Source organism: Arachis hypogaea, chromosome 20 (genome assembly GCF_003086295.3).
Source record: "Arachis hypogaea cultivar Tifrunner chromosome 20, arahy.Tifrunner.gnm2.J5K5, whole genome shotgun sequence".
NCBI classification, from domain to species: Eukaryota; Viridiplantae; Streptophyta; class Magnoliopsida; order Fabales; family Fabaceae; genus Arachis; species Arachis hypogaea.
In genome coordinates this window covers 56,505,102-56,519,921 of record NC_092055.1, presented here as the reverse complement: position 1 = coordinate 56,519,921, position 14,820 = coordinate 56,505,102, and the positions used below count along the sequence as shown (strand labels likewise).

Below are 14,820 nucleotides of genomic sequence, written 5' to 3'. Positions count from 1 at the left end.
CGAGCTCTAACGAAAAGATTAGTGTCGGTCTAGAATTCGCTAATAGAATCTCGTTGTAAGCATAGCCTAAACCAACAATCAATCCTCAAGTCAAAGTTAGAAAATGTGACACAACAATAAAATCAGTAACCGGGAATAGAATCCCGAGTCATTTTTCTTAGGAGTTGACATAAGATGCACATCATTGATTAAGGGTTCCTTGGGGATGTTTGGAGTTGAAGGCAAGAGAAGTAAACAACTAGAAATCAATGCAATGAACAACTAGCAATCAAAATAAGGAAGTTAAAAGATCAAGCTAACAAGGATGAATAACAATCAATCAGTATAAAAACCTTGGCAAATTCCTATCCTCATTATCATCATCAATTGTGACAAGAATTGTCCATTGCTCCCACTTAGTTAACCTCTAACAATGAAGTCAAGTGGTATAATTGACTCTAATCCACACATCCTAGTCAAATCCTAGTGAAAGGCTAGCTTTGGTGGAATTCAAGTCAACTAGCAACTTCCAATTATCAATCAACAAAAGACTTTGATAATTCAAGAGTCTCCAATTGCTCAACCCCCAAGCCAACAGTAAAAATCTACTCCATAGCCATAAGTGACATTTTCTCAAACACTTGGTGAGTAAGAGAAAAAGACATTATAAAATTGAGAAAGCAATTCAAATTAAAGCTATCCACTATAAACAACTAACAATAACAAAGCAATTAACAACAATGAAAATGAAATTCCTCAATGCATTAATAGAAATCAATCTCAACAAGATCCAAATTCAATATCCAAAATAACTAGAATGACAAGAACACTAAATGAAATTAGAGGAGGGAAACTACAAATTAAAGCAATCTAAAATTGGAATTAACACAGATCTAACCAAAGGATCCAAGTGAAATTGAATTAAGAACACTAAAACCTAGAGAGAAGTGAGAGCTTCTCTCTCTAGAATTCAAACTAAAACTAAAACTAAAGTGTGTGGTCATTCCTTTTATTCCCCTTCACTCCCAGCCTCTTATCCTCAAATTGGGCTCAAAACTGGGCCAGAAATCCGCTCAGAAATCGCCCCTAGCATTTTCTCTTTAATGAGGCACGTGATGCTTGTCGCACGTACGCGTCGCTTGGATAATGCACTGTCACGCGTACGCGTCGGTTGAAAGATGGCTTGATCACGCGTACGCGTCAGCCACGGGTTCCCTTTGGTTCCAGCTTCCTAAATCTTCAATTCCTTGTGTTTCTTCCACCTTTGCATGCTTCCTTTCCATCCTCTATGCCATTCCTACCCTATAACCCTAAGATCACTAAACAAACATATCATGGTATCGAAGGATAATAAGAGAGGATAAAAAATTAGCAATTTTAAGGCCTAGGAAGCATGTTTTCACTCTTAAGCACAAATTAGGAAGGATTCACTATGAATAAGTGTGAGAATAGTTGACAAAATCCACTTAATTCAATACAAAATAAACCTTAAAATACTGGTTTATCAATCTCCCCACACTTCAACATTAGCATGTCCTCATGCTAGGCTCAATGGAACCAAAAAGAGGTGACGAGGAGTGGTAGGATTTATTAGATGCAAATGCAACTAAATACAACATGCTTCTACCTACTTGGTTAAAAGTAGATCAATCTCCAAGAACATATATGAGCAAGTAGGGCTAAGATAGCATGATGATCCATGAATTCCACGAATTCGAATCTCAAAATGCAGTACAAATAGACTTGCAAGAAGAAAGCTCATGAAAGCCGGGAACAAGGAATTGAGCATCGAACCCTCACCGGAAGTGTTTGCACTCTAATCTCTCTAGTGTTTGAGGGTCGATTCTCTCGGTTCTCTACTAATCTTTCTTTTTAAGGCTTACTCTTCTTCTACTAATCAACATATGTTCAATGCATGAATACACATATCAAGAGGTCTTTTCAAGGGTTGTAATGGGGTTAGGGTCAAGATAGAATTGCATTTGGTCAAGTGGACTAAATTTTGAATCCTTGATTAACCTAAACTTCCCATCTAACCTAAGACAATCCATATGATCAAAATACAAAATCTAACTACCCATTGACTATCTTTTGCCACATATTCATGCATCCCAATTTTGAATACAATATATATGCATTGCTATTACCACTTACTTTGGGACATTTTGTTCCTTTTTTATTGCTTTCTTTTTCTCTTTTTCTTTTTTTCTTTTATTTTTGGTTTTTCTTTTTCTTTTATTTTTCTTCTTTTTCTATTTATTCTTTTTATATATGTGGTGGATTATATATATACGAGAGATCAATGCATATGATTAAGGTATTGAATGCACGAACATGTGCCCAACTAATTTTTTTATTTTCACAAAAATATACAATACCCAATTCCCAAACCAAATGTTCCCAAACCCGATTTTCCCACATTTAAATCATGCACTCGCTCACTAGTCTAAGCTAACCAAGGATTCAAATTAAGGACATTCATTGTTTTTCTCTTAGAGTTAGTGATGTGCTAAAATAGATAATGAAAGGGTAAGGCCATATGGGTTTGTAAGCTTAGTGAAACAAAGACCTCAATCACATAAATGCATTCATACATTAAACAATAGAAAAATAGAATCAAGCAAGACAAAGATCACAATCTTAGAGAGAGTAACACACACCAAAACAAAATATTGGTTGATAAGATGCAACCAATCAAATAGGCTCAAAATCTCACTAGATTTGTGTGTTCTAGCTTTAAAACCATGTTCCAAAATAAATTTCTTCAAGCAAGTTCAACAAAAGTTTTGATTTAAATTAGTGAAATGCCCTAAAACAATTTTCTTGGAAAAGAAATCATCACTTCAACCAAGTAGTCCTTACAAGAAAGAAGTGGTAAAATATGTACAATTCTAACTAACATGCAATCTATCATGCAATGCAATAACTAAATAACAAAGAAGATTAAAGATATAGGTGTTGGAAAAGGAAGTTGTTACCAATGGAAGTCGGTCCTCAACCTCCCCACACTTAAAGATTGCACTGTAACACCCTACCATACCGAGTCTTATGCTTAAGTCATAATCCAGAGATGGCAAGGCATTACGACCTCTAAAACAAAAATCTAGTACGTATAGTAGTGTGAATAAGGATTTTAACTAGGAGCCTTTGTAGAAAAAGGGGTAAACAAAAACCGTAACTCGAAAGCGCAACACTCCGATCGATAACGTAACGAACAGGGATAAGCTAACGCGAGATCATATATATACAAAGAGTGTCAAAAACGGGAATATCAAGACTCAAAATCCGGTTGCGAAGATAACCGGTCCGAGCATAGCAATATATACATATAATAAAATAAGGAAACCCCAAAGGAAACCCAAAGGGACACAAATACAGAAACCCATTCTCCAAAATCCCCTCTAGAAGGAGTCATCACAATTTGTATTATTTAATGGAGATAATAGTATCTAAACAAGATATATAAACCAAAACAAAGTCCCGAGAACAAAGGATCTTTGCTAATCCAGAAGTCTCCAGCATGCCTCAGCGAGAAACCTCACGTCCTGCATCTGAAAATCACAAAATCCGCATGGGTGAGAACCAGAGGTCCCCAACATGGTAACAGCTTCCACATATATAATACATAATAAAGAGGAAAGCCGAAGGCAATCCTAGAACTTCCTCCAGATAATATCAAAGCTTATAAACAAACTAATCCGTAAGTAGAAACTGACTAAAGATCCTTCAGTCTAACTAATACTTTCCTTTCCAATTCCTTCAGACCTCCCAACCACCAGCAGGAGTATAATATAGCAAACACAGTTATATCAGACAAGAGATTTACAAATAGGAACAGATAAGGCATTTAGACAAGTAGCAAGTAATATGCTATCAAATAGGCAATCTCAAACAATTCATATAGTATGCATATAATGAATGCCTGTCCCTAGTGGCTGAAGATATCATCTGTCAGTTATAGAGCCAGAACCCGGATCGATGTGCCAGCGAGGGCGCTGGACTCCCTTTGGGGGGTGGATTGTAAGGTCCCACATCGGTTGGGGAGGGGAACGAAGCATGACTTATAAGGGTGTGGATACCTCTCCCTAGCATGACGCGTTTTGAAGAGTGAGTGTGGGGGGCTTTGGCTATCATCCCTATCGTCAAAGGCAAAACCGTGAGGTCTTGTGTGCCAAAGTGGATAATATCATGCTAGCGGGTGGTCTGGGCTGTTACATGCACCGTCCTCAGTACATGCAAAGATGTGCAAGTGGGTCCGGAATCGCCACTCTCAATGGCCTAAGGATGGTGTGACAGGGGCCCCATGTCCACCTCTTGATCGCTTTCTTGCCAAAATTGGGTGTGGACTCTGGAGAGTCGGACTCCTCCAAGGATGGGATAGACAACTAAGGTGTGTGCGGTGATGTTGATGATGTTAGAATCGCCGGTTAGCTACCATCTTAGGAGCTTGCTTTGTTCTCTCTTGGCGACCTTCCATGGTGGGGTGTCTCCCACCTAGCACTTTTCTTTAACGTCCTTAAGTTGGATGGTCAATGAGCTCTTGTTATGGTGGTCTATGCTTTCATTCCTTCTTGAGTCTCCACCGATGTCTGGCCTTCAAAAGTTTTGTGGGATCCAAAGTGAGGTCAACCAATTCTTCAAGAACTTCTTCTTGGTGATCCTTATGATTCTGTGTGGATAGCTCAATTCTTAAATTCCCATTGAGATACCCTGCCACACCTTGGAGTCCACTCATCTTTTCCTTGCACCATGCTTGGACTTCAAGTGTTAATTTGGCTTCTTTGATGGACCTTGAATCTCTTTGCCACTCAAAATTCTCTTGCTCACCATCTAGCACTCCAAGAAGAGCTTGAAGTTGAGAATCCGTTTCCAAGATAGCATATTAATGTGGGCCTACGAAGCTCCTTGGTGAAATTTTCACCCACTCAATTTTCTCATGCATGAGTACCTTCACTTCTTGGTGTTTTGACTCTTCTTCATCAACATGTTGTAGATTTTCCTCATCCACCGTCTCTAACTCTTTCTCATCATCAATCAAATCAAATTTGGGGGGTGGGGTAAGGTCCACTTCAACATTTTGTAGCCACCCTTCATCAACCTCCTCTAAGCCTTCTTCATTATCAAACACATCAAATTTAGGAGGTTAGGTGAAGTCTACATTAGCGTTCACTTCTTCCGGCTCAATTACCTCATCTTTCTCCAAGAAGGCAGACTTCGATAGGAGAGAGAAATATTTCAACTCCTCATTAGAGTCTTCTTGTAATAGTGGAGGTGGTGGGAAATCCACATCATAGTCACAAGTCTTCCCCATACTTAGACCTTTACTCATACTCATCTCATGAGGAGTCTCATGGTGGACCTCAATCAAATCACACCGGAAGATAGAATGGTCCACCAATAGATGCTTCATAGTCTCATCCAAATTGAAGCTCACGGTTCTACCATCAATTTGAAAAGAGTAAGTGCCCGAAAATGCATCAAGCTTAAACCTAGAAGTCTTCAAGAAAGGCCTCTCTAATAGAATGGATGACGGCTTCCCGGAGTCATTAGGAGGCATCTCTAGAATGTAAAAATCAATCAGGAAGGTCAATCCCTTGATGCTCACTAAGACATCCTCAGCAATACCGGCCACAGATATAATGCTTATGTCGGCAAAAATAAAATGAGCTACCGATCTTTTCAATGGTGGAAGGTCCAATTCATTATAAACAGACAAAGGAATAATACTTACACAAGCACCAAGATCACACATACAATCGACAAATTCAACATCATCTATAGTGCAAAAAACTAAGCAAGGATTGGGATCACCACATTTCTTCGGTATAGCACCCATCAAAGTAGAAAATTGAGCTACCCAAAGGAATAGTTTCTAATTCATTCATCTTTTCCTTATTCATGCACAAATCTTTTAGAAACTTAGCATACTTAGGAACTTGGCGAATAGCATAAAAAAGGGAAATGGTTACCTCAACGTTTTTGAAGATATCCACTATCTTGGGATCTAGCGCCACTTGCATTTTAGCTCTTTTCCAAAGTGGGAAATGGGATTGGCATGGGCTCTTTCAAGACATATTCCTTGGAGCCACTTTCTCTAGCTTGGGTAACTTCCTCTCTAACAACTTTTTGTACCTCCTCCTCATCTTTTACATCCTCTACCTCAACGATGTCTTCATCAATAGTAGCCTCTTTCGCCTTTGATTCCTTGGAGCTCCTCTCTTGTAGTATAGTGCCAGACCGCAAGGAGATAGAATTAATGCTACCCTTTGGGTTGGGCAATGGTTGAGAGGGAAGTGAACCTGAGCTTGAGGTTAGAAGGTGCTTTGGTTATTGTTGGAGGGTAAAGGTAAGCGGGATATAAGCTCTTGGAGGGTAGAGGTGAGCGTCGTTTGAAGCTCTCTTTTCCCTTGAAGAATAATGCGAAGGGTATCATCCGTTGGAGCTTGATTGGAGGAAGAAGAAGGGTAGGTGATTTGAGGGACTTGTGGTTGGGTGATTTGAGGCACTTGAGCTTGCCTTTGGTGAGGTGGTTGATATCTCTGACCTTGGTTTTGTGGTTGGAAGGATTGGTTTTGTTGGTTATGGTATGGTTGAAAGTTGTTGTTCCCTCTTTTATTTGCACCATCTCTCCACCCTTGGTTTGAGTTCTCTTGCCAACCTTGGTTTTGCCACCCTTGGTTATAATTACCCCCTTGTTGATAAGGGCCTTGATTTGGATGGTTGAAGTAAGCATTGGTGGCCGCCAAAGTGTTGTCCCCTTGGTGTTGTTGACATTCATCGGTATAATAAGAGTTGCAAGCACAAATTCCACACACTCTTTAAGGAGCTACCATTTGGTATTGTTGTTGTGGAGGAAGTTGTTGTTGATTAAAATGGATTTGCTTGAGAATGGTGGTCATCTCCCCTAAGGTCTTGGTGAAGGCGAACTCATTAGAGGAAACTTCATTGATGGCCCTTGGATGATTATTTCTTTGCCTTGCATATTGGGTAGATTCGGCTAGATCGGAATGAGTTGCCATGCTTCCTCCGCTGTTTTGCGCTTCGTTAAAGAGCAATTACTCGAAGCATCCAAAAGGATCATATCTTGAGGCTTCATGCCTTGGAAAAAGTAACTAATCAACACCAAATTGTCAGTCATGTGATGAGGGCATGAATCAAGGAGTTTTCTAAAGCGTTCCGAATACTCATAGAGAATTTTTGAGTCACCTTGAATGATACATGAGATCTCTTTTCTCAATCTATCCGTCACCTTCGATAGAAAGAAATTATCCAAAAATTCCCTTCTAAGAAAATTCCAATTAGTGACAACCTCCTTGAATTGGGTATAGAACCATTCTTTAGCTCTTCCCTCAAGAGAGAATGGGAAGTCATATAACCAAATAGCAACCTCATCCGCACCATACCGCCTAGTAGTTGAACAAGCCGCTTGAAAGTCTCTAAGGTGCTTGATAGGATCTTGAGCAGATAGACCATGGAACTTAGGAAGTAGATTAATCAACCCGGTCTTTAGCTCAAAATCGGCATTCAAATTCAGATGACGCACTTGAAATGGTTGGAGAGTGAAATCCAGAGCTCCCACCTCCTTGAGAGTAATTCTTCTAGGAGCGGTGATGAAGAGATTATCGTCGGTTAGGAATTTCACATAAATAATCTCTTCGAAGTATAATTCCTAACTAACAAACAATCCTCAATCAAAGTTTAATTTTGGTTGTCACAAGTGCAAACCAATAAAAATACCGAGAGTATTAGATCTCCGGTCGTCTCTCAAAGGAATTGCAGTGAGGTATGCATGTTATCGGTTATGAGGTTCAAGGGGTGGTTTGCAAATAAGGAGACAAGAAATTAAATGACAAGAAAATAAATCAAACAACTAAAGATAACAAATACTAAAAAGAGGCATTCATGGAAAGGATTGAGAATCAAGGCTTTCTATCATAGTCATTAATCATAATACAATAATTAACAAAAGCTAATCCTATTTTGTCATCTCCAACATCGGAAGAAGGTATAGTGTTATCTTCACATTAAGAGAAAGTCAAATAGGACTAGTTAATCCCAATCCATAAGTAATGTTACTGGAAGTAAGACTAACTAATCACTCTAGATCACCAATCTAAATTGGGTATTAATGACTCAAGATTGCCCAATTTCTCTTTCCAAGCTAAGAATGCTCGAAAACTACTCTGAAGTCCAACCAAGAATTTTGTCAAACACTTAGAAGGCATAAAAGGAAAGCATAGTAAAATGGCAAGAATAATAAAATCTAACAACTACCCAATGCAAGAAGTTAACAATAACAACTAAAGAAAGCAACATTAAACATGAAATACCTCAAATTACATTAAAGAAAATTAAATTCAACAAAGAGTTCATAAACATAAAAGTGGTTAAAAGGAAAATTAACACTATAAACAAAGAGAATAAAGATGTAGGAACAAGAAATTGCAAAGAAAACTAGATGAAAATAAGAATTAAATCCAAGATCTAAGAGAGATTAACCTAATTCTAACCTAATTCTAGAGAGAAGAGGGAGCTTCTCTCCCTAGAAAACTACGTAAAGCATGATCCTAAGCTAATCTAATTGCTCGCCCCTTTCTCCTTCTTGATTTCTGCCTCAAATACTTCAGAAAATGAGTTGGATTTGGGCCTGAATGGCTCAGAAATCACCCGCAGCGTATTGCCTTTAATGAGATCAAGTCCCACTTGTCATGCGTACGCATGGGTCACGCGTACGTGTCATCTGGCAACTTTTCTTATCACGCGTACGCGTTGCCTTGACGAGTTTCTTTTTCACGCGTATGCGTCGGTCACGCTTACACGTTGCCTTGAAAATTCCCTCCTTACGCGTACCCGTGGATGACACGTGTGCGTGGCCTTGAATCCTCCAAATGCTCATTTCTTCATGAATTTTCCACTTTGCATGCTTTTCTCTTTACTTCTTCCATCCTATCCTTGCCTTATAAACCTGAAATCACTCAACAAAGATATCAAGGCATCGAATGGGATTAAAGTGAATTAAAATTGGCAAGTTAAAGGCCCAAAAAGAATATTTTTAACCATTAAGAACAATTTGGAGAAATTCATGAAACCATGCAATTTCATTGAATAAATTTGAGATAAGTTGATAAAATCTCCTAAATTCAACACAAGATAAACCACAAAATTGGGATTTATCAAGCGGCCATAGTATTGGTACCTAAATCAATGGAAGCGATATTAATAGTATCAATGGAAGAGTAGATAGTTCCTTCCTCAAATGTCGCTTCGGATTCAACCTCAGATAAGGTTGGTGAATTGGCGGAAACCCCTTCACCACCTCTAAATGCTAATCGACGCCGAGCTTGCCTAATGTGAGATAAAGTCCTTTCAATTTCTGGATCAAATGAAGCTAAGCTCGGATCCGGTAGTGAACATGTCATTCAAGAAAAGAAACATAGAGCTCATGACAACTAAATATACTAAGCAAGTAACTACTGAATGCTACTAAAGATGAATCCTAACTAATAACCAAACTAGCAAACAATCAAGGGAAGTGCAAATATTTACATATGAACATATTTATACCAACCAATAACATGGCACACATATGCAACTCCTCGACAACGGTGCCAAAACATGACGAGAAGATTAGTGTTAGTCTTGAATTTGCTAATAGAATCTCGTTGTAAGCATAGCCTAAACCAATAATTAATCCTCAAGTCAAAGTTAGAAAATGTGTCACAACAATAAAATCAATAACTGGGAGTAGAATCCCGGGTCATTTTCCCTAGAAGTTGACATAAGATGCACATCATTGATTAGGGGTTTATTAGGGATGTTTGGAGTTGAAGGCAAGAGAAGCAAACAACTAGAAATCAATACAATGAACAACTAGCAATCAAAATAAGGAAGCTAAAAGATCAAGCTAAGAAGGATGAATAACAATCAATCAATGTAAAAACCTTGGCTAGGTGTGAGAATTAAAATTCCTATCCTCATTACCATCATCAATTGTGACAAGAATTGTCCATTGCTCCTACTTAGTTAACCTCTAACAATGACTCTAATCCACATATCCTAGTCAAATCCTAGTGAAAGACTAGCTTTGGTGTAATTCAAGTCAACTAGCAACTTCCAATTATCAATCAACAAAAGGCTTTGATAATTCAAGAGTCTCCAATTGCTCAACCCCCAAGCCAACAGTAAAAATCTACTCCATAGCCATACGTGACATTTCCTCAAACACTTGGTGAGAAAGAGTAAAAGACATTATAAAATTGAGAAAGCATTTCAAATTAAAGCTATCCACTATAAAAAACTAACCATAACAAAGCAATTAACAACAATGAACATGAAATTCCTCAATGCATTAATAGAAATAAATCTTAACAAGATCCAAATTCAAGATCCAAAATAACTAGAATGACAAGAACACTAAATGAAATTAGCGGAAGGAAACTGCAAATTAAAGCAATCTAAAATTGGAATTAACATAGATCTAACCAAAGGATCCAAGTGAAATTGAATTAAGAACACTAAAACCTAGAGAGAAGTGAGAGTTTCTTGACGAGCGGATATTTTATTCGCTTTTTGGCATCATTTTCATTTAGTTTTTAGCATGTTTTGTTTAAATTTTATTAATTTTTCATAGGTTTTAGTGTAAAATTCACATTTTTGAATTCTAATTAGAGTTTGTGTGTTTTTATGCAATTTCAGGTATTTTCTGGCTGAAATTGAGGAGCTAGAGCATAAGTCTGATTCAGAGACAGAGAAAGCACTGCAGATGCTTTCCAGATCTGACCTCCTTGCACTCAAAAGAGCTTTTTTCGTGCTACAAAAGTCAAAATGGAGCTTTCTCAATGGCTATGGAAAGCTAACATTTAGAGCTTTCCAGTAATATACTTTGCTTCAAAATTAAAGGCCCAAAACTGGCGTCCAACGCCAGCCTCCTACCCTATTCTAGCATCAAGCGCCCAAAGGAGAAGTGACCAGCGTCCAATGCCCAAGAAAGACCCCTAGCTAGCGTTCAATGCCCTAGAGGCCTCCTAGCACGTGGATCTCAATCAAGCTCAGCCCAAACACTCACCAACTGGGCCCGGGAAGTAAATTTTAGCACTAAAAGACTATTTTACCCTTCTTAATGTAATCCTTAGTCATTAGTTTAGTATTTAAAGACTTTTACACCTCTCATTAAGGGGGAGGACGCACACTTTACACCTTTATCATTGTATTTTCTATCAGTATGAGTTTCTAAACCTCCTAGGTTGAGGGGAGGTGCCTTGCTAAGTTTTATGGATTAATAAAAGTATTATTGTTTCTTTTCAATTGGTGTTTGATTCTCTATTCTAAGATGTATCTTCGTTCTTCATTCTAAGACTGCGTGCCTGACAACCACCCGTGTTCTTCTTGGGTTTGTGTGACTACGTAACTGGAAAGAATTGAACCACCAGCTTGATTATACATCTGTTACACGGCTAATCCACGACTTCGTTGGGACTTCTCGAAACATCAGTTCAGCCGAGGTATGGGGAGATTAGAGTCTTTGTGGTAGAGGCTAGAACCCAAAGGCGCAACATTCTTTGATCTGGAAGATTTCACCTTGTCTTTGGCATTTTGAGTAGGAACATTAAGGAGAATGGACTGCAAGAGCTTCACCCTCAATCAGAATGGATCCACACTAACCCTTGGGTTCAGATCTGGAGGAGCATTGGCGACCTCTTAGCTGGTGTCAATCACATACAACTTGCCATAGAAGAAATCATTCATATCATTATAAACAGTAAGACCAGAATTAATCCAGAAGAACAAAGCATCTCCAAGCCTTAACCATCTTCTTATCATTATAAACATATCAACCTAGTAAAGATCTCTTTATTCCTTTTATGCTTTTAACCAAATCCAACAACTCCGCAATCTGCCGTACTAAGATCTGCAAGAAAACCATAGCTTGCTTCAAATCACAATCCTCATGGGATCGACCCTGACTCACTTAGGTATTTCTTGGACGACCCAGTGCACTTGCTGGTTCAGTGTACGAAGTATAGGGATTCGTGCGCACCAAGTTTTTAGTGCCGTTGCTGGGGATTGTTTGAGTTTGGACAACTGAAGGATTATCTTGTTGCTTAGATTAGGTATTGTCTTTAACTTTGTTAGCATCTTTTATTTTATTTATTTTCTTTTTCTTTTTTTTTTCAAAAAATAAAAAAAATTTTCAAATTTTTTTTTCAAAAAACCTTTAATTTTCTTTATTAATCTTTATCTTTGGTTTGAGTCTTTTGTTTTTGTTCTTGTTGAATTTTTGAATTTCTTTGAGTCTTTTTCCAAAAATTTTCAAAAATAGTCTCCTTTGTTTGATTCTTGTGTCAATCTTTAAGTTTGGTGTCTTCTTGTGTCTTTTCTTTATAATTTTCGAAAATGTATGTTTGTGGTTTTCAAGATTTTTAAGTTTGGTGTCCTTTGCATGTTCTTGTTTTCTTTGAATTCTTTGAGTTTTGTTCCTGGTGTTCTTCTTGATCTTCAAAGTGTTCCTGTATTTCTTCTTGTTTTGATCTTAAAATTTTTAAGTTTGGTCTCTCTTTGTGTTTTTCTTCTTAATTTTCGCACACTAGGTGTTCTTAGATCTAAAAATTTTAAGTTTGGTGAATTTTGTGTGTTTTTCTCTTTCTTCATTAAATTCATAAATAAAAAATATCTTTTCTATCTTTATTTTAATTAATTTTCAAAAGTTTCAAATAAATTTCAAATTATTATCTTATCTTATCTTAGTTTTAAATTTCAAAATTCAAATCTTTTCAAAATCAAATCTATTAAAAAATCGTATCTTTTTCAAATTCTTATCTTATCATTTTATCTTTCTTTAAAATTCAAAAATATTGTCTTATCTTATTTCAAATTCAAATTTTAAAATTCAATTTCAAAATTCAAAATTTAAATTTCAAATTTCAAAATCAAACCTTTTCAAAAAATCAAATCTTTTTCAAATCTTTATCTTATCTTGTTTCAAATTTAAAATTCAAAATTTAAAATTTTAAAATTTAAAATTTTAAAATTCAAATTTCAAATTTCAAAATTCAATTTCAAAATTCAAAATTTAAATTTCAAATTTCAAATTTTAAATTCAAATATTTTCTAATCTTCTATCTTATCTTGTTTTCAAATCTTTTCTTAATTAGTTACTTGTTTTCTCTCCTTTTTCAAAACTTCCTAACTAATTCTTCTCTCTCCTATGTTCAAAAATTCTCTTCTATCTCCCTTTTCTATTTTTGAAAATTTATCAATTAGTTTTCAAATATTTTTAAGAGTAAAGTATCGTTTTTGTCCCAACGTTTGGGGTAAATCCTATTTGTGTCTCTAACATTTAAATCGTCCTTTTTGTATCCCTAACGTTTGTAAATGTGATTCAATGTTATCCTAATTAGTTTCTTAAAAGATATTTTAATTCTTGTTTATCTTTTTACTTCTAATTTTTGAATTCTCTACTCTTCATAGTGGAATTCTTCTTCTCATTCTTCTATCTTCATTATTCTTTCCTTTCTTCATCACATGTCACAGGGAGTCCTCTGTTCTTGAACATAGATCTCCCATTCTCCTTCTTTTTTGGTTTTTTTTTTCTTGTTTATGACCAGAAACAGGGATAAAGAGCCTCTCTTTAATCTTGATCCTGAACCTGAGAGGACTTTAAGGGGAGCTTACAACAAATTAAAGCACAACACTCCGGAAGAAACCTTTCAAAAAACTTCGAACAAGAAGGTGAAGACATGGCAGCCGAGCCTAATCATAAAGGAGAGGCAAGAAAGGTTCTTGGTGACTTTACCATGCCTACCTCTGACTTTTATGGCAGAAGCATCTCTGTACCTACCATTGGAGCTAACAACTTTGAGCTTAAGCCTCAATTAGTCTATTTTCTGCAATAGAATTGCAAGTTCCATGGACTTCCACTGGAAGATCCACGTCAATTCCTGTCAAAATTCTTGCAAATCTGTGATACTGTTAAGACTAATGGAGTGGATCCTGAGATCTACAAACTTATGCTGTTTCCCTTTGCTGTTAGAGACAGAGCTAAGATATGGTTAGATTCTCAACCTGAAGAGAGCCTAGACTCTTGGGAAAAGCTGGTCAATGCTTTCTTGGCTAAATTCTTTCCTCCTTAAAGGATGAGCAAAATCAGAGTGAAAGTTCAAACCTTCATACAAAAAGAAGGTGAATCCCTCTATGAAGCTTGGGAAAGATACAAGTAACTGATCAGGAGGTGTCCTCCTGACATGCTATTAGAATGGTCTATCCTAGAAAATTTCTATCATGGTCTGTCTGAGATGTCCAAAATGTCATTGGACAGCTCTGCAGGTGGATCACTCTACTTAAAGAAAATGCCTGCAAAAGCTAGAGAACTTATTGAGATGGTTGCAAATAACCAATTCATGTACACTTCTGAGAGAAATTCTGTGAACAATGGGACCTCTCAAAAGAAAGGAGTTCTTGAAGTTGAGACTCTGAATGCCATATTGGCTCAGAACAAGATCTTAACCCAGTAGGTCAATATGATCTCTCAACATTTGACTGGAATGCAAGCTGCAGCTGGCCGCACTCAGGAAGCTTCTTCTGAAGTAGAAGCTTATGATCCTGATCAACCCACCACGGAGGAGGTGAATTACATGGGAGAACCCCATGGAAACACCTACAACCCTTCATGGAGGAATCATCCTAACCTTTCATGAAAGGATCAACAGAAGCCTTAGCAAGGCTTCAATAATAATCAAGGTGGAAGGAACTAGAATAGGTTCAACAACAGGCCACCATTCCCATATTCTCAAGGGAATATGGAGACTCCTAAACAAAGCCTTTCAGACTTAGCCATTCTAGTCT

General features: G+C 37.2%; 1 non-coding gene across 1 annotated transcript; it reads right to left on the bottom strand.

Moving 5' to 3' along the window:
- Positions 1 to 14,117: 14,117 nt before the first annotated feature.
- On the bottom strand, positions 14,118 to 14,226 carry LOC112787060 (small nucleolar RNA R71). Its single transcript, XR_003194496.1, has one exon. It is a non-coding gene; the product is annotated as a small nucleolar RNA R71 (small nucleolar RNA).
- Between the last annotated feature and the right edge of the window lie 594 nt (positions 14,227 to 14,820).